This window comes from Sapajus apella, unplaced genomic scaffold, assembly GCF_009761245.1.
Source record: "Sapajus apella isolate SASKATOON/1434 unplaced genomic scaffold, GSC_monkey_1.0 scaffold37, whole genome shotgun sequence".
In the NCBI taxonomy this organism is placed as follows: domain Eukaryota; kingdom Metazoa; phylum Chordata; class Mammalia; order Primates; family Cebidae; genus Sapajus; species Sapajus apella.
In genome coordinates this window covers 4,671,933-4,699,866 of record NW_022436977.1, presented here as the reverse complement: position 1 = coordinate 4,699,866, position 27,934 = coordinate 4,671,933, and the positions used below count along the sequence as shown (strand labels likewise).

General features: G+C 42.4%; 1 protein-coding gene and 1 long non-coding RNA gene across 5 annotated transcripts in view; one reads left to right on the top strand and one right to left on the bottom strand.

The window, feature by feature from the left end:
- The window catches only part of RORA (RAR related orphan receptor A), a 737,001-nt gene that overhangs the window by 255,453 nt on the left and 453,614 nt on the right, over positions 1 to 27,934 (bottom strand). The gene's annotated exons all lie outside the window — the stretch shown is intronic.
- On the top strand, positions 62 to 27,934 carry LOC116564533. Of its 4 annotated transcripts, none has more exons than XR_004274945.1 (4): positions 62 to 261; positions 4,103 to 4,269; positions 4,753 to 8,047; positions 26,450 to 27,934. It is a non-coding gene; the product is annotated as an uncharacterized LOC116564533 (long non-coding RNA). The 4 variants fall into 4 exon arrangements; XR_004274946.1 differs by lacking the exon at positions 26,450 to 27,934 and adding an exon at positions 13,558 to 14,658; XR_004274948.1 differs by lacking the exon at positions 26,450 to 27,934 and having other exon boundaries at positions 4,753 to 4,867; positions 6,821 to 8,515.

Genomic DNA, 27,934 nt, shown 5'->3' with positions numbered 1-27,934 from the left:
CGCACAAAAACAGCCAAATAAAGCCACACAGTCCGAGAAGGCCTATCAAGTGGGAACTGAAGCAGTGCGTGAACTTTGCCTGGCCACTGAAATTGCAAAATCTCCAGCTCATTCGCAGACACACAATTGGGTCTGGCAAAACCATTCACAGTCCTGGATGTGAACTGGAGCCTACGACAGGGAAGGCACCAAGGACAATGCCAGTGAGGCTGTGTCGAAAGCTGGGCTGTCTCTGAAATGGTTCTCTCCAAGCAGGCTGAGGTCAATAACAGGAATTGCTTTGAGAGTGTGCGTGCCAAAAATGAAGAGCCTGCCGTTTACATGGAGGAGCTGTTGAAACCACCCCAGGAAGACTTTATCTTTCGGCGCAAATTATAATAGAAAAATGGCAGTGGCACTCTGAACCATAAGTCTCTTAGGTTTTTTGGGCTCACTTTTAAAGAAATGTGACATCGCTAGGTACATAGGCGGGACCGAATGATGTATTTCTTGTAGCTGTCTGCTCTTCGTAGCGCCTCAGTCTCACGGCTTTGCAGGTTTTATGACCATATCGAAGGAGCTAGCAGAATCCTGTTGGTTGGACTGCTACCAACAGGGCTTGGGTTGGTTAACCTACCGGACCAACCTGAAAGGTCGAGCAAACCCCAGTGACAAGGCAGCTGTGGTGCTTTTTGAGGCCGTGCAATCCATTCACCTGTGTTTCCGTGGTGTTGAACAATTGCAAAATATAAGCCCTAGGCATTCTTCTTAGGCAGTGGCAATGGTGTGGTTTAGAGTGAATGGACACTCCATGCTCCAGGTCGGTGACAAACCATTTGAGTTACTCCCAAATCCTCTCCAAATGCTTCAAGTGACTAATCTTACAACACTGACCATTAACAAATAATGTGGGACAGGAAGAGAAAGTTCAGTGAACCAATGACTCAATTCAGTTCCCAGCCAGAAGCTTCATGGTGCACAGAGGCCAGTGTCCTACAGAACAGTGGCTCTTGCTTCATACGACCTTGAGGCTTTCTTCACCTTGGAGGAGCTGCGTGCGGTCTCCGGCTCCTCCCTCCCTCAGAGGAGAAAGACCGCTTACTCGCTGTTCATATGATCTCTGATAATATGAGACTCAACAGGCCATGGGTTTCAGAGGTTTTTTTTTGATGCTATGAAAAACATGTACCCCAAAACCTAAAATGCAATAAAATTAATAAAAAAAGGGGGCAAAATGCATTGAAGGGATGCTATCAAAGATAGTTATTATCAGCAAAAGAAAGATTTACCTTGTAGATGCCTCACTCTGTGGCTTCTCAAAGACTGAAGGAAACCTACCTCCAGCCAGGCCATTTTCTGAGAATTCCAACATATTAAAAAGTGAAGAAATGCCATAACAGAAACATAAAGATTTTTAAAAAATATTTATGTTCAGCAAATTAACATCTTCAAATAATAGGTTGAATGATATTAACTTGTTGCTTATAGAGGTCAAATTCATAAACGAAGATATAATACAATGTAATGTGCTAGTCACAAAATAATTATGCAATTCATAAAAAATATTTATTCCTGGTTTACTGTAAGAAGAGTGGTCCAGTGATGGAACTCAAGTTTAAAATAAATGAGTTTTTTCAGTTGTGTCAATGTATCTTTATGATGTATGAATAAATGAATTCTAAGATTAAAAAAAAAAAAAAAAGAAAACCAAGATCAGGGGAAAGTGAGATGGGTCTATGCCTCCTTGGGTAAGAGCTTCTAGAGAATGGAATAAAGCAAAGGATAGGGTCAGACCGACCAAAAATTCTCATCAACACTGCTCAGAAGGTTGTGGTCCAGGGCAGAGACTGCTTCTGGTTCCTCCCTGTCCGGCCCTGGAAATGTAGAGGCTTATACCTGGGGTGTTAGTAAATGCCCATAATTCCCAAAAGCAGGTCTGGTTCCCTAGCCTTACTGCAGAGGCGTGGGAGCCACACCTCATTGGCCTAATGGACCCGGGAGTTGGTCAAAGAGATGCAGCCCTCTCCCTGGAATTTCGGAGCCTCAGGGACCTTCTCACTGTCTTCATCTTCTCATTATTCAAGTGGGAGGCCTCAGCAACCTTGTCTTCTTTCCACACATCCTGCATGGCCACAGCTGACCCCCTCACCCGCCTCAGAACACCTGTGCAAATCTCCTTGGGAACCAACATGCCACTCCCTGCCAAGCCTCCTCAGCACAGCCCTGTGAGTTCCTTCCCTCTCAGCTGGACAGAAGTTTCTCTCATAGCATTTATGTAACTTCTGAAACCCCACCTCCTCCAAGAAGCCATTCTAGATTGATTAGAGAGAAATGCAAATAATTCCTGCGGCTACAACTGGAGATATATTTATCTCTATCTCTCTGTATATATAGATACATAGTGTATGTATTAGGAGTTATCATCTTCAACAACCACCAAGTTTCTTGGTGTCTCCTCACTGTCACCCACATTGAATGCTGTTATTCTTTTAAAAAGTGAAAATAACTTTAATGTTTTACTGATTATAAAAACATTACATGCTCACATAAGCAGGTAGTTAGGTAAGTGCAGAAATCTATTCAGAAGAATATGAAAATCACACAAACCCCACGATATACAGACACAACTTTCCTTTCTAACTGATAGGTAAAAATGGTATATATTTATGGTGTACAACGTATTTTGATACATGTATACAGAGTGGAATGGCTAAATCAAAGCAAGCTATTTAACATGCATTACCTCACAGACATCATCTTTGTGATGAGAATTCTTAAAATCTCTCACAGTAATTTATAAATATGTATCATTATTAATTGTAGTCACTATGATGTTCAATAGATCTCTTGAACTTACTTCTTCCGTCTGACTAACATTCTGTGTCCTTTGACCAACATCTCCTCAATCCCCCCAATGCTCCGTCTCTGCTAACACCATTCTCCTCTTTGCTTCAATGAGTTTGACTTTTTAAGATTCCACATATAAATGAGATCACGTAGTGTTTGTCTTTCTGTGCCTGGCTCATTAGTTCACTAACTTAATGTCCTCTAGGTTCATCCATGCAGCTGCAAATGACCAGGATTTTGTGCTTTTCAAACTGGAATAAATAACATTCCATTGTGTATATATACCATGTTTTCTTTCTCCATTCATTATTTGATGGACACTTAGATTGATTTCATATATCGACTACTGTGAATAATTCTGCAATGAACATGGGGATGCAGATACACAGAAACAAGTTATACGATATGCCTATTTACGTAAATGTATTTATTCTTTTTTTTTTTTTTTTAGATGGAGTCTCATTTTGCCTACCAGGCTGGAGTGCAGCGGCACAATGTTGGCTCACCGCAACCTCTGCCTCCGGGGTTCAGGAGGTGATTCTCGTGCCTCAGCCTCCTGAGTACGTGGGACGACAGGTGCATGCCACCACGCCTGGCTAATTTTTGTATTTTTAGTAGAGACACGGTTTCACCACGTTGGCCAGGCCGGTGATGAACTCCTGACCTCAAGTGATCTGCCTGCTTCGGCCTCCCAAAGTGCTAGGATTACAGGTGTGAGCCACTGCACCCGGCCAGAAATGCATTTATTCATGACTGATATTAGCTCTATGACACTGGCAAAAATTAAACTGAGGCTAGTTTCCATAGCAAAGCAGAAGTAGCTACTTATTAATTGGTCCTATTTACATGCCTACCATGAAAGAATTATTTTTAGGCTTAAGTGGAAACCTTAAGCTTGACTAAGACTATCATAAGAAAACGGTGAACAGCATATCTACTTGAAGTGGAAGATGAGTGAGCTTCAATCCCATTGTCACTCCGCTACAGACACTGATGAGGCTTATAAAGGCAGGAAACATTAGTTTGAGTAAAAAAAAAAAAATGACTGAGGTTGACAAAAGAAGTACCCGCAAGGCATGGTGAGTGGATCTGCCAATCTCTCTGCCCGTCTCCAGACAGTATGACTCTGATTCTAAGCCCAGATTTAGTGGGAGGCCCTGCTGCCACATCTCACGTATGGCTGAGCTCGGTTAAGGTCCGTGGTCACCGTCTCCGTTTCATGCATATATGACAAGGAGAAAGTGATTTGCAGCTTCTCCTTCTCTCGTGCTTCTAGGGAGAAGAGAACCTCTGTCCAATTTTATCCGGAGCCTTGTTTTTCCAATCAGAGTCATGGAACGGGGATGAAAGAGAAGAATAAAAACAAGCCAAGACCATCTGATTAGTTTACATAGGAGAGACCAGACTCACAGGAGGGGAAACGCTACATCTGTAAGATAAAGGGTAGGTGAGAAAAATGTAAGAATCAGAAAGCACTAGATTTAAAAAAAAAAGTTCTGGGAAACTTCTTTTTTTCTTTTTTCTTTTTTCGAGGAGAAGTGATGAAGGCAGCTGTCATATTGTGATAGGTGGAATTTTGAGGAGATAGATGGATAAAGAGATTTTTCAGAAAATCTGCTGTAAGCTGTGGATGAAACTCTTCCTTTAGCATTTTCTGAAAGACCGTAATAAAGATATACATTGCTTTTAAGTGATTTTTGAAAACCAACGTGTGCTTCTTCGGGGATGACACTGTGCTGACACGGGGACACGCGGCAGCTCCGTTTTATACAAGTTAGGTAGAAACCCCTGTGTTGTTTGCTTAGGGGTTCCACACCCATGCAGCTGATTCAGCTATATCCAGGGAGGCATCTTGTTATAGTTACAAAAGCTCTGAAGTAGGAACCTGAAGACCTGCATTTGAGTCCTGGTTCTCTCTCTCACCAGCTGAGTGGCCTACGGCATGTCACCTACCCTCCCTAAATTCGGTGCCCTCACCACCAGCTGGGGCAAGGATGGCGCTATCTGCCTGCGCCCTGGACGTCTATGAGAATCAAGTACTGTAAGGGTATGTCAGCTTGCTCCGAGGACTGTGAAGAGCCACCCAAATCATTACTAATTAAGGCCTCTTGGACAGCACGATATTCACCAGCTTACTGTCCTGGTGATAGCAATGGTGGCTGGGATGGTTCCGAGACTGTCCCTGCTCAGGGCCATTAGCAATTCTTCTCTGCTCCTTCCTGGTATCTTCTCTGAGTCAGGAGGCAGGGAGGAATAAACTCAGTCCTAGGAAACCTACTGGGAACTGGACAACTTCCCCACCTCATTTCACCCAGGGCCTCCACCGCTGATTAAATGGAAATGCCGGAGGGCATGATGGGCCCAGGCCAGGATTCTCCTGAATCCAGCCTATGCCTGGCCACCGTGCCCTGTGCTGCTGGTGACCTCACCCGCTGGCTCCCATCTCAATGGATGGCTCTTTCTGAAAGGCCATTTTGAGACTCGTCTTGAGAGTGCTTCATTCATGCTGGCTGAAGTTCTTTCTTCTTTGCTCAAAATTAACTCTACTCAGCCCAAGGCAGCCAAAAAGAAACCGAGCTAGACATGAGTGAGTGAAGACCTTGCATACTCTAAATCTGTTTCCAGGGGAGTTTTCTCTGCTTTCCAGGATTCCAAGAGAATGTCATCCAACCTCAGACGCAACTGCTAGGCTGGAGCCAAGAGCCCACCTTCTGTGGAGGCCTCTCCTAACACGTTCCCAGTAATCCTGAGATCTGCACCTCCCTGTGCAAAAGTAGTCAGACCCATGTCCGGGTATCTATCTGCTGCCTCAGAAGCAGACCTTTCCTTTTTGTTTTTAGCTGCTGAGACCAAAAACTTGGCTGATTCTGTCTCTGGTCTGAGGCAAGAGTCCTTGCATCTGATTTTCCTAAGAGGCAGCCCAGAGGCTGGTCAATAAGAAGCTGGCCTGCTTTCCTTGGCCTCGGTACGGCCAGTTCTGCCCTCCCTCTGAGCCAGGCCAAGAGCAACCAGGGCCCAAAGCAGCACCAGGATCTTGAATTAAGACACAGGCAACTCATTTCACTTTCCTGGCTGCCTCAACACAGCTGTCTTGTCAGCCTGTGTCTCAACCTCTTGAGCGATTCCAGCTGCTGAGCCATGCCTGTAGACACAGCGACATTTGGTTTCTGTTAGAACAGATCGGTGTGTTCACCTGCTTCATTTTTTCCTTCCTGCACAAAGACAGGGACAGAGGCAGCCAAAAACTGATGCTGCTGATTTGGAGATTTCCCATTCTGTTGCATGACTTCATGCCTTGGACTGGCTGCTGCTGGGTCTTTCAAAGCCACTTTATTTCCTGTGTATTTCCAGCACTCAGCCAAAAAGAATGTACAGTATGAAAAAAATGTCTACTACCCCCAATTGCAGACCCTCTGCAAAAAAAAATACCTGGAGGGCTTTTAAATAAAAGAAATAATTACAACCTGCTGAGTTCCTTACAGAATCCATGAAACTCGACCTTTTCCAAAATATCACAGTATTTCCTGTGGCTTCTGTAGGCTAAGCCTTCGTAGATTTATAAGTATGTCTCCAACACAGTCTCTGGGCTCCATTTTTTTAAATCCAAAAGTCAGATTTGAAAAGCACAAATCCACACTCTTGGAAGACAGCATCCCAAAAGGTGTTAAGTGAAAACCCAGCTGTAAAAATATAGGCCGCCAGCTGTCAGGGGTGGTGGACCCATGTGCATTTTTTTTTTTTTAATTTAATGAATGGAGATTTGCTCCTCCAGCTTGCTGCCCAGTTGTAGCTTTTCAGAAGCTGAACGTGTCAGGTGTGCTCTGCAGATGTGGATAGTTGCAGCTTACAACTACATGGTGGGTGGAGAGTGGTTTATGAGCCTTGAGATTCATAAATTCTGGTCTCTGGAACTCACAATATAAGCTCGTTAAAAATTGGAAAGGGAGGGAAGAAAAACATTCTGACCTTAAACTACCTGTGATCAACGACGCAGACTCCTGGTAGCCGGACCCAAGAGAAAACAGAAACCTTTGAAAGACAAACCCAAGGAGACAGAAGTTTCTACTGACTTTCCAGAAGAGGTAAAGATTCTAAGCCTAGGTTCACTGTGCATGACTACGTCTTGCTGAGACTATGTGTGGACAGATGAGATGAAATAGAGGGTGGTACAATTAAATGGATGCTTAGTCTTATGTAGACCATCTCAGATAGGCGGTCATAAAAGTATCTTTCCTCAGGTGGTTTTGAACAAATAATTCAGATTATTATTTCAACTTCATGCTCTAGGTTGCCTACCTTAGTTAAACCCAAGGAACAAGAGACTTTATTTCCAGTGGGGAAGAGTCGAATTCCATATCAATTTACTCTGAATAAAATAGTGAGTACAAACTCACTGATGGACTCTAGTTAGTGTCAGCCTTGGGCTGAATTGGGAACTGATTACCATTTGTGTTCACAGCCTTCTGTCCTCCCCTTTTGTTCCCCTTAACCCCTAATGTTAGAGACCCTCTATTAAAGCTTGGCAGCACCCCCGGCTGGGAAATATCCCCCTGCTCAATCTCTTCTCTAAAAAACCAATGAAGTGATTTCGGTTAAGGTGAAAACAGCTGAGGATGGCCCACCTCCCAGATAACAGCAACGTTTTAATCCTTAAGGGAGAGTTCCAAAAGAGTTGAAATCCTTGGAAACAAGGGAAGCTGAGATCTTTTTAACTGGGAGATGGGCCTGTTCAAGGTTTGTTACCTGCCAGCTTCAAGGGAGTATGAGAACACTGCCTGAGAGATGGCAGTGAATGGATGAACTTGATTTAATCCCTAAATCAAGTGCAGGGCTCCAGTGACTGGAAGAAGAGCAAAGAAAATGAAACAGATGTTTTTAAATTGGCATCTCTTTACTTAGCCTTGCTCTATTAAATAGAAGAATATATACAACTATTTTTATGCAGAAAGAAAAATTCTAACATGCCCCAATCACCTGCCACAGACACTTTATAAACTTCCTACCATTTGGACTTGCTTCCACCATTTCAGGATTTCAGAATAGACGAGGCAGTCCCATGTGGACCACAAGAATGACTACTGTGCGTTAGGAGAGGCTGTTTTGAGACATGCAGCGTGTGATTACTGGAGGACACAAGCGAGGCACGGAGTAGAATACACAAACAGGCCATGGTAAGCTCTCAGATGAATTGTCTTGGGCTCCCAGTTAAGCTACAAATCAAGTAGGTAGAACCTTTCTTGTTTCTATGCCTTTCCTTTAGGGATCTAATTCTTGGTAAAGCAACTCAGGAAGAAAAAAAAATAATAATGCTTCTTTGTTTCTAGGACTTGGCCTTTTGTTTTATAATTAATATAGATTCCCACCCAATGCATAAATGTTTAAAGCATCATTTATATTGCATTGCCCACTTGTTAAAGTTTAAAATGTTGCAAATAGCCAAGAGTCTGTGCTTTAGTTACAAGCAAACTTGCTCACCCCATGGTCTTAATCTCCAGCAAACAGTGGCATAAATGAAACTCGGGGTCCACTTTGTATTTGCTGTACATCCTTTGCCATTATAAAGTAAGATGAAAAGATGTGCTTTTAAGTCAAAGCCTAGCTTAGAATATTATAAGTATGTACATATATGTGCTGACCTACGATATGTGTGTTTGCATGTGTGTACACGTCTCTATCATATAGTTTATAGAGAAATAGATGAAAAAAGTAGTCCTAATCCAATACTGGTATAATTGGCAAAAAAAACAAAAAAAACAAAAAAAAGAGGCACAAGGAGATATAATCTCGTGCCTTCAAATATAGGGATTATTTTGTTAACAAGGAAATGGGTCCAGAGATTGAACCATCTGCATTCTAAAGACCATATGCAAATAAAGTAAGAGGTTCTTCTTCACGTGGTTCTTAGATACGTTAATGTTCCACGTCTCTTTGACTTATATGTCAACTCATCGGCGGATTGTGCAGTGGTTTCAAATCAAGGCAGCCTCAGTCAACTTGTCCTGGGCTGGGTTCTTGACTAGGTTCCTAACCTGTCCTTAACGGCCAATCCAGCTCCTGGTTCAGTAACTGAGTCCTTGTTTGTTCTATCCTGGTTCGTGTTCTAGGCCTCCCCGGTCTCAGACCGGTTCCTCTGAATCTCAGTCTTACCACCGTAATTTTTAGGCAGTATGGATTTCCATTACAGGGTTCTAGTGCAGGAAGCATGGCATTGATAATGGGAAGTTGGTGTATGTTTCAGCAATATCTCCTTATTAAAGGGGGAGATAAGTCTGCACTGGTGAGAATGTTTGAATTCTAGAATATTTTAAAAAGAGGAAGCTCCAGTGTTTTCCAGTACACAGGGGAATGCTAGATAGCTGCAAAGGAGTTTCCTGGTTACTGTAATCAAGGTATAAGTGATTGTCAGTATTTTGTGTAATAGGTACTCATGAATTTTAGTAAATATAAGAATTACCCAGGGAGCTTATTAAAATGCACACTCTGGCCAGGTACAGTGGCTCATGCCTGTAAACCCAGCATTTCGGGAGGCTGAGGTGGGTGGACCACTTGAGGTCAGGAGTTCAACATCAGCCTGGCCCACATGGTAAAACCCTGTCTCTATTAAATATACAAAAAAATTAGCCAGGTGTGGTGGTGGATGCCTGTAGTCTCACCTGAAGGCTGAGGCAGGAGAATCTCTTTGACCAAGGAGGTGGAGGTTGCAGCATGCCACTGCACTCCAGCCTGAGCCACAGAGCTAGATTCCATCTCAAAAAAAAAAAAAAAAAAAAAAAGACATTCCTAGATTCCTAGAGTCCATTCCCAGGGTTCCTGATTCAGAAGCTATGGGGTGTAGTTTATGAGTTGTGGACTTTCCCCCTATTCTCTCTTGGGTAGAATTTTGAGAAACATGGCTCTACGCCTTCATTGAGCAACATCCATATATAAATTACAAATTGTAATTTCATACAGACTATTATTGTTATAAAAATATTTACTGTCTTTAAAAAGTTTAGTCTATCCCTTACAATCTCACTTGCACCATTAATTCTTCCAGTAAATTATTTCTATAAAACATAGATGTAAAAGTTAACATACCCTGATCCAGAATGAATTACCACAAATTGCTCTAAGCAGGGATGAAATGCAAATTAATGAGATTTCTGTAAATGCTTATTTTTTTCTAACTAATATTCTATAGTGGTGAGTTATGATATGTAGTCAAATATTGAACTGTTTTAGCTATTTCAGGAGATTAATTTAAAGGCTATTTTTATACTAGCTAAGAGAGGGAGAGTAAGCTGATGATCAATTTAAGTAACCCTTGCCTTAACAGATTAAATTTTGTGGGAAAAAGTAAATGCAAACCAGAATTGCCCAGGTAAATGTTGCAGGGTGTCTGTTAGCACACAGATAGTGTCTCCTTTTACCAGGAGATAAGACAGAGAGAAATCTGTTCCCTGATTTTAGATGTCTAATAAATAACAAAAAGAATAATGACAATAGCTAATATTAGGGCTGGGTGCAGTGTCTCATACCTGTGATCCCAACATTTTGGGAGGCCAAGGCAGGAGGATTGCTTGAGCCCAAGAGTTCAAGATCAGCCTGGGCAACATAGTGAGACCCCATCTCTACTAAAAATAAAAAAGTTAGCCTGACGTGGTAGTGTGCACGTGCAGTCCCAGCTACTCAGGAGGCTGAGGTGGACGAATTGCTTGAGTCTGGAATGTCAAGGCTGCAGTGAGCCATAAGCACACCCGTGCACTGCAGCCTGGGGAACAGAGCAAGACCCTGTCTTGAAAAGAATATAGCTAATATTAGTCCAACCCTTTCTATGTGCCAAGTACATTTGATTTGTTATTTCATTTTATCTTCACAACACCCTACAGATGGATACTATTATCAGCTCAAGTTTACAGTTGAGGAAACGGAGGCTCAAAAAAGGTTAAGTAATTTGCCCAAAGTCACAGAGCCAAATCTGACACCAAAGCCTAGGAGTCCCAGGTCACATCTACAGCTGAGAAAGGACTCACGCTTCACGCTGCCAATGGTCTCCTCTATCGGTATTTCCTTTGTTTTAGGCCTAGCTAAAACCTACAGTTTGAAGAGTTCATGCTGAATGAAGTGACCTACAGAGAATAATTCTGCAGATAATTTTCTTTAGGAAACAGAAAAAGAATCTCTTCTAAAATTTCAGTTTCAATATATTTTTGCAAGCACATTTTTGTCCCAGTTGCTACCATGTGCAACCTTGTCTGAATCTGGTGGCCAAACCACAGTGAGCATTCTGTCCAGGGACAGCAGCGGTTTTGGGCAGCCTAATAATTAGGACTCTCCATGTACATAATCTTTCAGGCAGAGAGGACATGACATTGAGATTAGATTAGAGGAGAAAGAGTGAAAGAGGACCGCGGATCGTAATCTATTCCCTTTTGTGATCAACATGTAGAAAACAGTTTCAGAAATGTATTTTCATTTTTCACTGAAAAAAATATTTGTATCCCCTTCAGGGAAGGCAAGAAAAAGTAGCACTCAGTATCCTAGCAGTTGCTTCAGAAAGAGGAAATCGGCTGGCCCTCTGCCATGCATGCTTCATACCCAAAGCCACCTAGGTCCATTAACAGTCCTCTGAGGTGCGGAGGGCGGGGGAGGAGTCATGCATCTTAGTTCCAACTCCAAGTTGGGGGTCTCGTTACCCCACGATACAGGGATTCTTTCATTCCACTGTGAGGACCTGGATGGCAGAAGGCATTTTCAAGCAGGCAGTGAGGAGAGCGGGGAAAAAAGGCAGGTGGGGGCTTGAATGTAAGACAGTGCAGAGGGCCTGAGAGACCAGGAGAACAGGGAGAGGCCACAGTTGGAGGCCCCAAGGAGTATGTCTCCTAACAGCCTTCAGCTGAATGTCCTTTTCCTTCCCATAGTGGGGCATCTGTCTCCACGCCCTGTCCGTGTTCACCTTGTTCTGCCTCCTTTGACTGATTCCAATGCTGTTGTCATGCATTGATTACTTATGGCAAATAACGTCAGGAGGAATTGGCAGTTGCGTGAAGATCGGTGGTGGGAGAAAGAAGTGAGACTAGCAGGAAACGGATCATCATTATTATTTAATTAAGCCTTGCTATTACAATAATAAATAATAACAATGAGAATAATAATAATGACCATAAACTAGCATTTAGTAGGTCAGGCACTATGCCAACCATTTAAAATATGCATGCTTATTTAATCTTCATGCTATTTTGATCAGTATTTTCATTATGCCACTTTACAGATGAGGATGTTGCGGCGTAAGGAGGTAAGTACCTTGACCAAGGTCCTGGGCAGCTGAGTGGTAGTGCTGGGGCCTAGATCCCACATTCTGACTGCAGACTGACTCCAGTGCCTGCTATCTTGACCACCACGTGCCTGACTTTCACAGGTGTTAGCTTCCTGCATCCTCAAGGCACCAGGCTAACTAAGCGTGGCTCTCCCTTCTTACAGATGAAGAAACTGAGGCTCAGAAACAGTAAACAAACTGCTCGTGGGGAAGAACAGAGTTGAGGAACAAAAACAGCCTCTAAGTTCCTCTACCACAACTGCATAGGCCACTCTGTGAAACACACTCTGAGTAAGGATGGGACTTTATTTCTCACTGCTATGACTCCATGTCTAGGTAGAAGCAGAAGCATTTGGGAAGGGGAAAGAGATCCGACCACATGCATTAGGAGGCAGGGAAGCTGTATGCATGTAACATATCTCCCGGGGCTCCCATCACTTGAGAGGGGAGCCATCAAAGTGGCTTTGATACCTTTGATATCTCCAATGTTCATTCCGTTAATCCATGCATTCACCAAGTACTTACTGAATACCAATTCTGTCTCAGGAACTCTGCTGGTAACTGCGAATACCAATGGACACGGTCTCAGCCCTAGGAGCTTATGTCCTAGTGGAAGATGGAAATAAAAACAGCCACTGTGCTCTGAGGGCCTGCATGGGCAGGCACTGGCTCTCCACCCTTCATCCATTACTGTATTTGAATCTCACAACCACCATGCCAGTGTAGGTGTCTCTATCTCTATTTCATAGATGAGGAAATGGAGCCCAGATGAACTAAACGACACTATGCCAAATCACAGTAGCAAGCAACGAGATTGGAATCCAAACCTAGGTTTTCAGAATTTAAATCCATACTACATGAACAAGAGTTTGGGGAGAGGAAACAGATCCAGCAACCTGTGTTAGGAGACGGGGAAGCCATATGCGTGAATAACATATCTCCCAGGGTCCCCATCACTCGAGAGAGGGGCCATCCACAAAGAGGGGGAAAAGGGTATCTGAGCTAGGCTGAGTCTTCTTTGACTTGCTAAAAAAATGGGGAGGGAGAAGGCAATGGACCAGTATGGGAGAGAATAAGAAAGAGAGAAGGCAGAAATGAGGAAAGAACATTGGGCAAAGAGAGAAGCCTCTTCGAGCAGCAATCCCAACCAAAATTTCAGGCACCAACACAAGCCCACTGACGCTCAGACACCTCTCACTTTCCCCATTTCCTTCCCGATGGCACAACTGGAAGCTCTGATTTCGTATTTCCCTTTCCTTCTGGCTGATGCACCCTGACAAATACAGTATGTAAAGCACAGGGACGTGTGAAAGGAAAGCGTGAGGGTTGTTTTCCATCTTCCAATAATAGAGTTTCAATTTGGTACCTAAATAAACAATCTATTTCAGTGGCTCCCCTTTGATATCTCCAATGTTCCCTTCTGTTATTTCTGGCAGTTCCCAATCCTGTGATGTGATTAGAGAGGATGATTACACTTACATAACAGCATCAAATTAATTTGCCGCCGAGAACAACAGCGGTAGGAAATCATTGGAGTTCTCAAATTGCTCCCCCTACCCCCACCCGCCTCGAGTTTATTTAAGTGACATCAAGGGATTAGAGCGAAGTCGGTCAGTAGAGCAGTGCTGGGAAAACAACCAAAACATCGACTCTGACCTTGTAAACGAAAGAGGAGCAGAGCAAATAATGAATAGTGCTGGTCCCAGGCCTGGTACAGGGGCCATCGGATGAATCAGCCTCCCAAACACACATTTCCGTCTGTCTGCGGGAGAAAGAAACAAACTGTACCTTTCGGTGCAGATTAGATCCATTTTCCTGGAGCTCGGTCCAGCCAACCAGGGACTGTCAAAACCAAAGATATTTGAGATTTTGCTTATGTTTCTTTGCTTTGCTTTTTGGACCCTTTTCAAAAAAACAAAAAGAATGTATAAGTTGACTTGAATTTTTTTACTCTGTGATCCCTGAACAAAAATCCAGAAAAAAAAAAAAAAAGCTTCTGTTTTTCTAAAAGATAGGACAATAACAGCTCAGAAAACTGTTGCCCGGGTTTCCACCAAAGGTTAGAGGTTCAGAACAGGGAACTGCACGTGGGTGGCATAGAAAAGAGATGCCTTTAGGTCCTATTCCCAGTTTAGTTCTGACGCTAACCTTTGACAGTTATTCAAACTCTCTGAGCCTTGGTTTTGGTACCCAAGAAAGCAGATATTACCGTCTTTCATCTCTATTACAGGGTTGGTATTCACCCATCCATTCATTCCGTTAATCCATCCATTCAACAAGTACTTATTGAACACCAACTCTGTCTCAGGCACTCTACAGGTAACTGGGAATACCAACGGACGTGGTCTCAGCCCTAGGAGATTATGTTCTAGTAGAAGATGGAAATAAAAATAGCCACTATGCTCTGAGGGCCTGCATGGGCAGGCAGTGACTCTCCACCCGTCATCCATTATACTATTTATTTTTTTGGTTTGCTTTTTGAGATGGAATCTTACTCTGTCTCCCAGTCTGGAGTTTAGTAGCGTGATCTCAGCTCACTGCAATGTCTGCCTCCCAGCTTCAAGCAGTTCTCCTGCTTCAGCCTCCCGAGTAGCTGGGACTACAGGAGCATGCCACCATGCCCGGCTAATTTTTGTATTTTTAGTAGAGGTGGGCTTTCGCTATGTTGATCAGGCTGGTCTCAGACTCCTGACCTCGTGATCTGCCTGCCTCAGCCTCCCAAAGGGCTGGAATTACATGCGTGAGCCACCGCGCCCAGCCTCATTACCGTATCTGAGTCTCACAACCACCATGCAAGCATAGGTATCTCTGTCTCTAGTTTACAGACGAAAAAATTGAGCCCAGATGCGTTAAATAACACAAGAGATTGGAATTCAAACCTAGGTTTTCGGAATTTAAAGCCATACTATATCCCTTTATATTTTTGGAAACTGATAAGCTCTAAAGCACTGTGCAAATACAAGGAACAGCTTTAAGTATGTTTGCACAAGCTGTTCATATACTAGACAGACGTCACAAATGCACGAATTTCTATTGCTTTATTCCAGTGATTACAGCACTTGATTCTTTTTAAAGCAAATCCACGTCCATTGCTCCATTTGATCCTTGTAACAGCATTGTGATACACGTGGAGCAAGTATTATTACTCCCACTGGACAATGAAGAGACCAACATTACGCAACTAGCTAAGGCCCTTAACCCACACTTGGAACACTGGTCAGTGGCTAGTCACTTGCTCTTTACCCTCAACCTCCTCTCAATGGGTCCGAACAAGGCTAGGATTATGTTTTCAGTTTTGGCCTCGATAGATTTATGGGTACTTCCTATATTGTGTTGGTCTTCTGGGTCCCAATGGCATCCCTTTTTGGGTAGAAATCCGTATTTGCAACATAGCATGAGCTATTTTTATATTTGCCTGCTTTGAAAATCATCGGCTGCTTTTCCACCTTATGAGAACATGTCACATTCTCCCATCACCTTTTGTTAACATCATCAACATCTCACCAACACGGAGGTTTCACTGTGCATTCCTCTCACTTAGCTCTTTTAGAAGATTCCTCTTAATACCAATGTGTGGGGCTTCCAAAGTTGGGATTATTCCAATGACATGAATTTGACCCTTTGTTTCAAATAAACTCTTGCTCATTCCTTCTGCAGTGTAGAATCCATATCGTCTGACTTTGCTATTTCATACTTCTCTTCATAGAATAGACATCAAAAAATTATTTGGACTGTTTTACTCTCATGCCTTGGTTCCTGTAACTGAAATGCTTGACCCCCAACTTTGACACCCTTCCCTCATTCTTCAGGGACAACTCAACTCCCACATCCTTGAGGACACATGTCCACAATACCTCTGCCAACACTAACATCCACCTCCTCCGAATTTCCAAACCCCATAGACTGTCACAGATTTGCTGCACAGGCACGTTGAGGAGCTCTGGTCCTAGTTCCTTCTTAAACAGATGAGGAAACCAGGGCCCAGAGAGGGCAAATGACTTTCCAGTTGGTGCCAAAGCTGGAACTAGGGCTCCATTCTCTTGCTTCTTGAACAGCTTCCCTTAGGCTGCTTTTCCTTTCCTTCTAAAGTCTGTGCAACATGGATTGTGTATGCTCAGTCTGGAATGAATATCTCTCTTATCATCCCCATAAACTCAGACTACTTCTTGAAGATGAGAACTGAGTCTTTTTCATCTCTGAATCCCACAGCATTTTTCACAAGCTCAACACATAGTAGCTGTTCAAGAAATGGTTGAACAGCTATCAATAAATTTTGGGATAAATGTTCTTGATGGAAAGAATCTGCCTTTTCACCCATAAGGTTGTTTGCTAACTCATCTCCTGTTGGTTTCCTCTCTTGTTCTTACAGCAGTTTCTCTCCTCAACTCAAATCACATCCACTCCGTTCCACACCTCTGCAGAAAACTCTGACTTCGACCTAAGCTGCATTCATTCATTCGCTCATTCATTTATTCACTGAATATTTGCAAAGTGTCTGTAGGGGATGCAGCAGTGAACAAAATGAAATCCTTGCCTTGGTGGAGCTTATCATCCCTCAATATCTCCACCTTCTCCTAAGTCACAGCTCCCAACTCGAGGGAAACCCAGAGCTTCACAAAAAGTTTCTGCAGTGTTCATGTCATTAAACGTGATAATAGCAGATATTTTAACGCCTACGTAAATAACTGAATAAATGCAATGACTACTTACATATGGTTTTCATTTAAAAGTACAGAGTTTGGCATTAGCTACCTGTGCTCATGACTTTCTCACTCTCCGCCATTGAATGAAGAGCTGAATGTTACCAGTTACTGTGGCAACTGAACAGGCAATTTTAAATGTTTATTTTTGGCTGGGCACAGTGGCTCATGCTTGTAATCCCAGCAGTTTGGGAGGCCAAGGGGGATGGATCACGAGGTCAGGAGTTCAAGACCAGCCTGGCCAAGATGGTGAAACCTCGTCTCTATTAAAAATACAAAAATTAGCTGGATGAGGTGGCACGCGCCTGTAGTCCCAGCTATTCGGGAGGCTGAGTCAGGGGAATCACTTGAACCTGGGAGGCAGAGACTGCAGTGAGTCAAGATCATGTCCCTTCACTCTAGCCTGGGTGACAGAGCAAGACTCTGCCTCAAAAAAAAAAAAAAAAAAAAGTTTATTTTTGGTTGTTTAATTGCTTAAGCTGTCTAATTCTTATGCACAGTGGGTTTTTGATAAAGACAAATAGTAGAAAAATTCTGAAGTAAAAATTTTAAAAGTTTATGAAGAGTGTGCATCTGATGGTAACTTTGTAAATATATGTCAAGGTATTCTTCACTGGATTTCAGAACTGCATTTACCTCTCACATAACCCATTAAGATCCCTCCCTAAGTTCAAAAATCAACGTAAATAACAGAAAATTTGGTGTTGCTTATGTCCAGTTTGGCTTTTAATTTTTTGGATAGATGTGTTTACTAATAGCAGCCAGAAATCCTTTTATTTCATTAGAAATAAAGAAACAAAGAATAAAAATAAATCACATTTTTTACCCGAAAGGTAAGCTTTTTTACCATTAGTTGTAAATCAGATTTGGCCTGTTTTTATCTACTTTTGATACTATGAGACAGTTAAATTTCAACCCACAGTTCAATTTTTATTTAGTTGCCAAACTAAGCATACTAATGGATGTCATTTTAATGTCTGTTTCATAAATTGTCATTTCTTACATAATTAAAGTAAATTAAACCATGGGCATCACTATTTAGATGGAACTCATTCAGAATTTATTATTATAATTCATGAATATTAGTAAATAATGTATTCAATTAATTTTGTAATAAAATCTTTAATATATACTTATCTAAAATGACACATACATTTAAAAACATTAACTCACTTCATGTTGCATTATATGCAAAATGATTAGATGTCTAAAAAAATGTTCAAGTTATATGTATGACTATAAAATGAGTTTACAAGTTTAGAAGTGCTTGGGGAATGCTGTTCTAGACTCTGTATAATCTGCCCTTGCCCTTACGATCTTTGCACCTTCTCTATGACAACTGTCCCTCTCAGCACCACTGATCATCCTTTCTCTCTCCCGCATTATCAATCTTTCCTTTTCCACTTCTTTTTTTCCTAAAATCCACAAACATTATCAGGTCTCTCTATTCTACACAGCCAGCCAACCAACTATACACAGCATCAGGAAACCTCCTTCCCAGTCCTGTCTTCCCCTCAAGATGCTACTTTACACAGCCAAACTTCTGGAAAGAGTATTTTTCTGCCATTTTCTCTGTCTCAAGGCCTTTGTATTAGCTGTTTCTTCTGCCTAGCATGTTCTTCTCACGATTCTTTGCATCAGTGGCTGGCTCCTGCCATTCAGGTTTCAGCTCCGGTTAGAGCTGACCAACCCTGCTACAGTGCCCAACCAATCCCTCTTCTGATTCTGAGTATTTATCACTATCTGATGTTTCTCTTATTGTTCCCAAAACAGAACATCCCTGGATGTGACTCCAGGGGTGTAAAATGGTGCCTGGCACATAGAAAGTGGCCAGGCTTACTTGTTGCATAAAGGAATAGACGAACACATGATGAACACTTTCAGTCTCCCTTGCTGGTTTCTTCCCTCTGTCCTGACCCCCAAATGCTTGCTTTGTGCAGGAGTCCGCCTTTCAAACTCTTCTGTTCTTCCTTTTCACACTCTTGCTGGGTTATCACAGCCACTTGTCACCCTCAGAATTCCAACATTCACCCACATGGAGATGGCAAACACAGAGCGTGGTATAGGCCAGCAATGCAGACGATGCTAGTACATCTCCACTCTCTTTTCCAGGTAGTCCACTCCTAGCATGTGCATGCTGTTCCAGACAGGATCTTCTAATTGATCGGACCAGCATCTCTAGGTGAAGGCTATTGGCTTTATTTGACCTATATGTCAATGACTTCCCAAATCTATGTTTGTAGCACTGGAGTTTTCAGACCCCTTTGTCAAACAACCTTCCAGACACTTTCATTTGTTCACCTCTAGCAGCCTGCACCACGCTCGGCGCAGGGTGAATGCTCCCTAAATCTCCATGCTACGATAAGCATGTATTCGGTGACACTACCCACTTGGATAGTCTCTGCCAGCTTGCTAGGTAGAAAAGGGAGGCTCACCTACCTGTGCTTCTCTTCTTTCAGAGTCATGGTGGCGATTTGCCAGGTCTTGAGCACAATACCCATTTGTAACAAGTTACACGTTTTGGCCAATAGTTCCACAATTTCACCCTTGAGTTCCTTCAAAAGTCTTGGGTGGCTGCCATCAGTTCCGGTGATTTATTTACACCGAGGGTGTCATTCTAGGACATCCTGTCCATTTGCCACAACTTGTTCCAAGGCTTTAGACCTCTCTGTTTTCAAACACAGTTGGAGAGTGGGAATTTTCCTCTTCACCACCATGGTAACAGTGAATACCAAGGATTTGCCGTGATTCTCTCAATGATTTTTTTGGTCATCTTTAAAGTGGTGATGATCAAGTGAGTCCAACTGGTACAATCGTCTTTCTCATTTTTTTACTGCCATTGGTACACAATAAAAGAATGCTTTCTGATTGGCATAGGAATTCCCTGCAAAGTCATCCTCAAATTATCTCCTGAAACATTGTGCCAACTAACTCTAGAAAGTTCCAGCTGATAACTCAGATGGATTCAAAAGCTTTCACATGCAGCAGATCGTTGAATCTGAATTAACAATTCTGAAAGATTGATAAGAGAGGCTAGACAGTTACCACTTTACAGGCAAAGAAACTGAGGCTCAGAGTGGTCAAGAGATCTGAATGTCACATAGCAAGTTAGCAGCTGAGCTGAGGCTCAAACCATTCTGTAGATTTACAATCTAGTGGGTTTTCTCCTTGCTACACCTTGATTCAGTTGAACTGCATCAACCTATCCTAATCCAATCAAATGCTCAATGAACAGTCATTAGGGCAACTGGAAAGAACTAACTGACGTCAAAATGGTTGATTCAGTAGCCACATGCAGCTCTGGCCTCATGTAACAAAAATGCACTCTGCTAAGAAATATTCCCCAAGGAGAGCCTGAGAGAACATACTGAGAGTCCTGCCCCACAGAGGACAGCCCGGACTATGTTTGAGGGTGGACAACACACTACACGTAAATACACACACAGCTTTGTGCATTTCAAGGCTTAAAAGTTCTTGTTGCTGGATTTTATCTTGAGATTAATTGAATTCTCACTATAGGATCCTCAACAGGAATCCAGGTTGAAGGGGACATGGGGGCCACCTCTAGGAATGAATACATCATCAAACGGGGGGCAACTTTGAGTCAGTAGCAACCACAATTCCCACAAGAGAATAATGAGGAAGCTGAGTAGTTGGAAGGATTAAATACTGGCATTTCATTTTAGGATCGTATTTTGTGTGCAACCACAGCTCCAGACCTGAAAGACTGGCCGTCTCAGATTTGCCCATAAACATAGAGAAATCTGCCTCTAACGTAATCTGACATCGTCCCTACTCTCTGATTAACCACTTTTGGGTAGGCCTCAAAGAAGTGCATGCCAAATGATGCCCTGTGGATCTCTGGGGCTGCCAGTTTCATTTTCACTTCTAGCTACTCTTTTCCCAAGTAGTATCTTGCCAGTGGAGGCAATCTGACGGAACAGAAAGAAGTATTTAACCATCTTTGATACAAAGATGGGAGGGGGAAATACGACTTGCTATCCCCTTTTCCCCCCATCGACGAGACAAAAAATAATTCGTTAGATTTAATTTCTTTGCTACAAAGATTACTCTGACAGAATTTTGGACACGTCAGTCACTCAACTCAGTATTTTAAATTTTTTAAAAGCATGACCTTGAAGTGTATGTGGGATTTTTTAGAGTTTTATATTTGAAGGTCCTGAATATTTTATAAAAAGTTCAATTTGTATGTGTGTTTTTAAAAAAGGTTTTAATTTGGTTCATTACAAGCTCTCTGAGCTTAAAAACATTTTTTTCTAATGTTTCTGAGCCTTCCTTTGGAAGAATAAAATGCTCTTCTAACAAATGTCAATTGATCACTGGGGTCGAGGAACCGTGCAGAGGATGAATGTGGGCTAAACATTCTCTGGCACCTAGTTGATCTCTCCCACATTAAGCGTACTTGCTAATGAAGAGTGCATTGGTTTGGGACTGAAAAACAGGATTCCCTTAGTCTGTTAATTTACTTGGAATAATTCATTAGCTGACACTTTTAGCTGTGAATTTAGCTGGTAAATCCCAGGTCACCCCAATATTATGTGTAAAGAGGATAGTTCAGTTTTTGTGTGGGAACTTCGGGAGGATGGATTAAAGCCCTTTCTCCCATAGTTACCCTGACATAAGGGAGCTTGTTAATAAAGAGCTCTTCGGATCCTTTCCTTTGTACAGGCACTGTATGAATATTTATGGAATATTTCATCTGTAAATAGCATTAAAATATAAACAGAGCATACCAAGAAGTAGGAAGGCCATTTTCACCGAATGCATAGCAGTGCTGTGAGCATGCTGGGGTTCCATTCCTGGTTACCAGCTAAGGAACAGCAAAGAAGGAAAAAGTTGTTTGTTTAACAAATGAGGGGACAGCAAATCGTGTGATCCGGTGGAGCTTTGGTGTTCTTGTTAATCAAGTCTTCTGGGTAACAGAATGATCTCTGCATGTCTGTACACGCAGACACACATGCAGACACACACGCAGACACACACACAGACACACACGCAGACACACACACACACACACAGACACACACAGGTGCCTCATATTTGTAACCACTGCAACTGGTCATATGAAAACGTGGCTTTTGTAGATTAAAAGAGGTCAAATATCAGAATTTTTGTATGACTCTGCATAATTAGTGCCGCCCTAAGTTTCTGGCCTTTCTTTTGGGCACAGGGAGGGGTGGGAATATGGAATCGCTGTTTACATGCGGGCTCCTTCTAGCAAGCTGAGCAGGAAAGGGAGGAGAGGGAGGAGTTGAATGAAGCCTTCACGGAGACCCACTTCTGCAGATTCCATGGACAACACTGCCGCTTCGAGCAGCAGGATCGAGGATGTGGGGGTGGTACCCAGCCTGTACACCAAAGATGCTGCCCACTCACCAGTTGTGGCTGTGTGCTCTGGATTGCAAACCTCTGGTACCCATCACAGATGTATTACCAATTTTCAAAGGGATTAGTATACAATAAAATACACTAAACAAGAAAACCACCCAGAACGCAATGAATCACTCTTTGATTATTCAGGAGGCATTTTAGGATCCTGTAGTGCCTTAGGGGCAGCATTACAAACATCAATTATCTTATGGTAAATGTGTAGAAGAGCTAGTTCCCTAGTTAAGAAGACCTGGGCAACTCTCTTTTATGATGTGTTTTTTTAAAAAATAATGTTCTATCCCAGGCTTTTCTACTTTCAAGCACTTGCCCAGAACGTTGCTTCTATTTTTGCAAAAATGGCTCATTTACCAGCTTGGAGAAGTACCTCTTCTATGGTGTGCCTGAGTAAGTAAAACTGAAATTCTCTCATTTTCCTATGAGCCGTTTCCAGGGTAGACTTCTGTCCTTCTTCTTAACCATTTAAGTATGGCTCTGATTAAATTCAAAACACCATACAAGTTTGGTCTGACAAAGATGACAATTTTTTTTTTAGAAAGGGCAGTCAAGTAGCACACTTAGGCATGGTTTGGTTTCAAATGCTTCTTAAAACCAGGAAGGTGTGTGATTCTATTGCATGCAGGCCAATCGCAGGCTAAGTTTCCCCTTCTTCGAAAAGTACTGCGGTTGGTAATGAAAAGAAAAAAGTCTGGTCCTTGGAAATCAAGTCCTTGAGCACTTTTGAAAACAAATCCGTCCAAAACATCTGTAAGAATGTTATCTTTAAAAACCCAGGTGTCTAAAACATAAGGGGAAAAATAAACAAATGAGATTTTGTCCACCAAGTTTTTGAAAAACAGGTTTCCAGCAGAAACATAGTGTCTAGAATAAAATGCTGTTGGCTGTATGAATCTTTATTTTCCATGGTGATTCTTCCTTTTTGGTCTTCAACACAGAATGGAATTTCTAGGTAATCTCGTCAGATTTTCCAAAAGTACTGCTCAACTAAACAAGGGGATTCCAGGCAAGACAACATCTCTGGGAGGCTCAACTTTGGCTTGAATGTATTAAAAACTTCCGGTTCTTAATGTAAATTTTAATGGTGACAGACCCAAAGCAGCCAGACACAAAGGTTAAGGCATTATACGTGAATAACTGAAGACAGATGTGCTGTATTTCTATCAAACCAAAACCACAGGCCTGTTTCTTGCCCAATATATGGTGAAAGGTCACCAGAATTCAGAGAAAGGAGGATATATTACAGCTGACTGCGTGCTTTAAAGAATTGCATCACACGCACACACACACACACACACACACAATGCACACCCTACACACACAGAAAGAATAAAGGAGCACCTCCAGGTTGCTTATACACATATTTACTCCTACTATTATTAGGTAAGCCTACACATAATCTCAAGAAATGTCATTTTACTTGAAGCAACTCTGGCTTTGTAGCTACATTTTGTTACAAGTTCAATATCATCTAACTGCTACCTTAAAATTATGTCTCCAATGGGGACCCTATTGGTATTTTGTAAACTGCTGCTGCTTCTCCTCTTTCTCTGTTAGACATGGTCTAATGGGTTTAGAAAATGACATTCAAGATGCTGCTTTGCCAATTAGAACTTCCGCTACCTGATTCTTGAAGGACATAAGCATGCCTAATTGTGTGCTCAGACATTTTATTAAGTTGTTTTGAGTGCTGAAAGTCTTTTAACCTTCATATAGACCCATATTCATTAAAAAAATGTTTTCAGGGAAAAAATAACAGGGAAAAAGGCATTTAATTACAAATAAAAGTTCTGTTTCCAATATGCACAGATTTTCTGCCAGTCTACCAAAGCAAAGGCAGACTGCAGATGGTAAAAACTGAGTTGGGAAAACTGCACAGATATTTTCCCAAAACGTTCTCAATGATTCTGCAAATGCCATTCTGGGTAGCTGGGAGGGAAAGACAGCAAGCATCATCTTGCCAGGGGCAGAGCCTACTCTCAAACCGCTTTTGAGAGAAGAGCTGAGCAAATATGATTTAGATGTTTCCCCTGCCCTAGAAACATAGTCCTTGGGTTAACTTGGTCTTTGGACAAATTGAGGAACAGTGGCTTCTACCAGGGAAACTATCTCATGCAAGAAAAAAAGTTCCCTTAAGCATCAAATGATTGTTCCTTAACTTTCTTTTAGAAAGTTACCTTTTCAGCCAGCTTGGTGGCTCAAGCCTGTGATCCCAGCACTTTGGGAGGCTGAGGCGGGCAGATCATGAGGTCAAGAGACTGAGACCATCCTGGCCAAGATGGTGAAACCCTGTCTCCCATGAAAACACAAAAATTAGCTGGGCGTGGTGGCACACACCTGTAGTCCCAGCTACTCAGGAGGCAGAGCCAGGGGAATCACATGAACCCACGAGGCAGAGGTTGCAGTGAGCCGAGATTGCACACCTGCACTCCAGTCTGGGTGATAGAGCGAGACTCCGTCTCAAAGAAAATTAAAAAAAGTTTCCTTTTCAAAAGTTTAGGAGGTTACACGGCATGTTAAACTCTTGACGAAATCTAAGGCAGAGGAGCGAGGAGGTTCACTACTGACAACCTTCCAAGAGAACCCAGTCATTAATGAGGCCCAACTGTCACCAATCATATGGATTCCCATGTGGGACACACTTTAGCATGAACACAACCTTGCCTTGGAAAGCATATATGGGAAAATATGCCGGCGGGGGAGGGTAGCTCCCGAATTCTACTGCTCAAAGATGTTTGCCATAGACTAGGCTGACTCGCCCATTCAGGCACCCCTCACGTTCCCGCTGGAACTACCCATCAGATTTGAGATCACCCACGTGTGTTTTCCCACCTCTGGAGGCTTTTATTTTCTGCTTCCTCCCTTCTTAGTACAGTGCCAATCACTGCTCTCTCCCGCCGCCCCCTTCCCCAAAGGCTCTCTGAGGCTGCTCCCTTTGTGATTGGCATCTCATTAATGAAGAAGGGCTGGTGTCTCTCATTACAGTTACAGTGAGTGAGAGGACCTCAGAACTAATTTACTTGCTCTCACTAGGGAAGACACTTGCCTCCATCAAGAACTTCACTTTCCTGCTGCCTGTGGCAATAAAAGAACCCGTTTTGTTTTAACATTAATAAGGTGAGAGAATAGAGAATTTCCAAAAGAAATTAAGAAAGGCAATAGGGTAGGTGTTGGCCCGTGGAAGTTTCCCTGAAGCAGGTCTGATGGTGGAGTTGAGCCAGGGGCCTTTGATGCAGCAACATCTGGACCACATAAAAAAAAAGCCTGGCAGGCAAATAAGAGGCCCGTCAAGCAGAGAAGCTGGGGTGGGAAGCAGGAGGCATGGGTTCTAATCCTAGGTCCTCAGTCCCTGAGTGACCTTGGGCAAGTCTTTGAGTTTTCCCTGGTCCTCAATGTTATTATCAGTAAGATAAAGGGATGGAATAAAATGGTCTCTTAGGGTTCTCTCAGCTCTAAAATTTTAATATTCTATAAATGAGACTGTGGACTATTTAAAACTTTTTTCATGTTTGGAGTGAGTTTTTTTTTTTTTATCTCTGGCAACAAATTAGAAATTCCTCCAGAATTAAAGAGCATGGAATGGAAATCATTTGGCTTCTCCAGCTGAAAAGGTCAACTAGATTCAGAAATGTACTCCAAGGCTGTACTGTCTGCATGGAAACCTAATTAGAGATCATACTTCATTGGCTAAAAGGGATCAAACTTATCCGAGCTTTCATCTGGATATGTATTTTTTAAAAAATTACTCTGAGTTACTAATTCATTTATCTTTCTACTTACAGGAAATTCCACTTATTGATAAAGCTCTGCTTCAACACCCCTGCTCACTCTGAAATACCTTCTTTCTATCCACATTATGATCGTGCCCCTTTACCATGTTATACTTGAAATGCCTTGTCATTTAAGAAACCATACAAAGGATATCTTTAAAAATGGGATCATCATTTAGCTGGAGATGGCTTGTGTGCCTGGAACCAGAAGCCTGTCCTCTCGGTGGTATGCCTCCATGAAAGGAAGCCAGCCTGGAGACTGCCACCACAAAAGACAGCATCGTGTGTTGCCTTGATTTCTGTTCAATCGGAAAGCTGGTGCCCAATTTCAACATGGATAACAAAGCCATGGGAATCTGAAACGTCTACATTAGAAGGATGGCTTTATATTGGGAATATCCTCGAACCCAGGGCCCATTTCTAATCCCCCCTTCTCGCTTTCCCTGATAGAGGCTATTTTTGAAAGAGAAGAACTTTGGCCCAACTCAACACTTTGGTTTCTTACTGTTTACATCTATGAGTCAAAATTGCTTGCTCCCAAGACCCCCGACCAAACCAAATGAAAATAAATTCAACGTATGCCCACTGAGCCAGGCCTGGGAGTTCTGGAGATCAACTCAGAATCACGGTGTTTCTGTCACTCCCAAAACACTCCTACCTACTTCTACCTGTTCCTAAGTATTGCCTTAGGATACTGACAGTCTCTTCTCCTACTGACAGATTTTGAATGATATTAAAGCTAATCCTCTCTGGCTTGGTTAGGTCTTGTGTAAGATTCCCACACCCCACAATCAAGGCCTTGCAATGTGGTGTTGGAAGAGATAGCCAAGCTACCACGCCTATATCACGATTCGGATGAGGATAGTATTTTTTTTCGCCTTCCATGAAACAGCTTTGAAAACCTGAGTCACAGAACCTGCCTCATGCAAATTCTTCCACTCTCCTCCTCCCTGCCAGTATATTGGTACCTTCTTGTTAAAATGAGCAGAGAAGCATGAACAAGACTTCGATGGACCTCAGAATAAAATGCAAGATCTTCAGATTTCCATTGCATGATTTCACCAGGCCAAGGCAGCCCAGCTTCATTTTTACATGCACTGTAGCTCTAAGTATTTGCAGTGCTATAACCTGTAAGTATTTGTATGCCCACCCAAACCCCCCAGTACGGATACTTTACTCACTTAGCTTCTGGTAAGAAGCATAAACAAAAAGAATCAAAGAGTAGAAGGCAAGAAACAGGGGACCAATTTTCAGGTCATCCTTTCCTTCTTGAAAGAAGGAATTTGCCTGCAGTGTCTATAATTTAGAAGGTTTTAATGAACGGCTTCTACATTATTTATTACTCATAGAAAGCTGTAAACATCCCTCCCTAACCCATTATGATATTATCTTGGCAGAAGTCAAAAGGTTCAAACATTTGGCACTTTTCACTGGACTGTTGTTGAAAACAGTCGTGCTCTGTGAATGTAACTTCTCTCCTTCCTTGTTACATGGGATTGTGTGTGAGCCTGTGAGCCTGTGTCCGTATCATTCACTTGAGATCGTCAAAAGGCATCCTGGCTTTGTAATTTGCTCTTTTGCAGTTTCAACTTAATAAGAGATTCCAAAATTAGTAAAATAAAATAATAAAGTAAAATAAAGCCAATTTAAAAAGGCATCGACAGAATATACAAACTGGATATTCAAGCAGAAGTGTTTGAAATGCCTCAGCCTCATTTCAAAGAGCTTCCTGCTGTCAAGCCCAAACACCCAGACAGGTAGACTGCTGTGAAATATGTAGGCGATGCCTGCTGCCTGATTTTCAGATGGCGAGGAGGCATTTGAAAGCATCAAAGTTCCCTGTATAGATGTGTGTACATTAATCCCAGCCTCTGTGATCTCTGCACTCGCCTATTGTAACTTGCTGTTTAATAGATTGCCAAACTTTGCCCTTCACA